Consider the following 260-nt stretch of genomic DNA (forward strand, 5'->3'; position numbering starts at 1 on the left):
CACTGACCCGCGGGGTCTGGTGGTCTCTGGAGATCTCTGGGGGTCTGCAGCAGGGTCTCAGGGGACCCTGCTGGAGCCCACTAGAGGCCACCGGCACTTGTTGGACTCCCCTGGTCCCGGTAACGTGGGTGGTCTGCAGGGGAGTGCAGCAGGCTGCGGCGGGCTCTGATGATCTCCGGTGCTGTCTGGCGGGCTCTGGCGGTGTGCACCCTGTCCATCTGACGCTCTCTGACATGCCGTGATTGGCTCCAACAGGGACC

Source organism: Buceros rhinoceros, unplaced genomic scaffold (genome assembly GCF_000710305.1).
Source record: "Buceros rhinoceros silvestris isolate BGI_N320 unplaced genomic scaffold, ASM71030v1 scaffold14370, whole genome shotgun sequence".
NCBI classification, from domain to species: Eukaryota; Metazoa; Chordata; class Aves; order Bucerotiformes; family Bucerotidae; genus Buceros; species Buceros rhinoceros.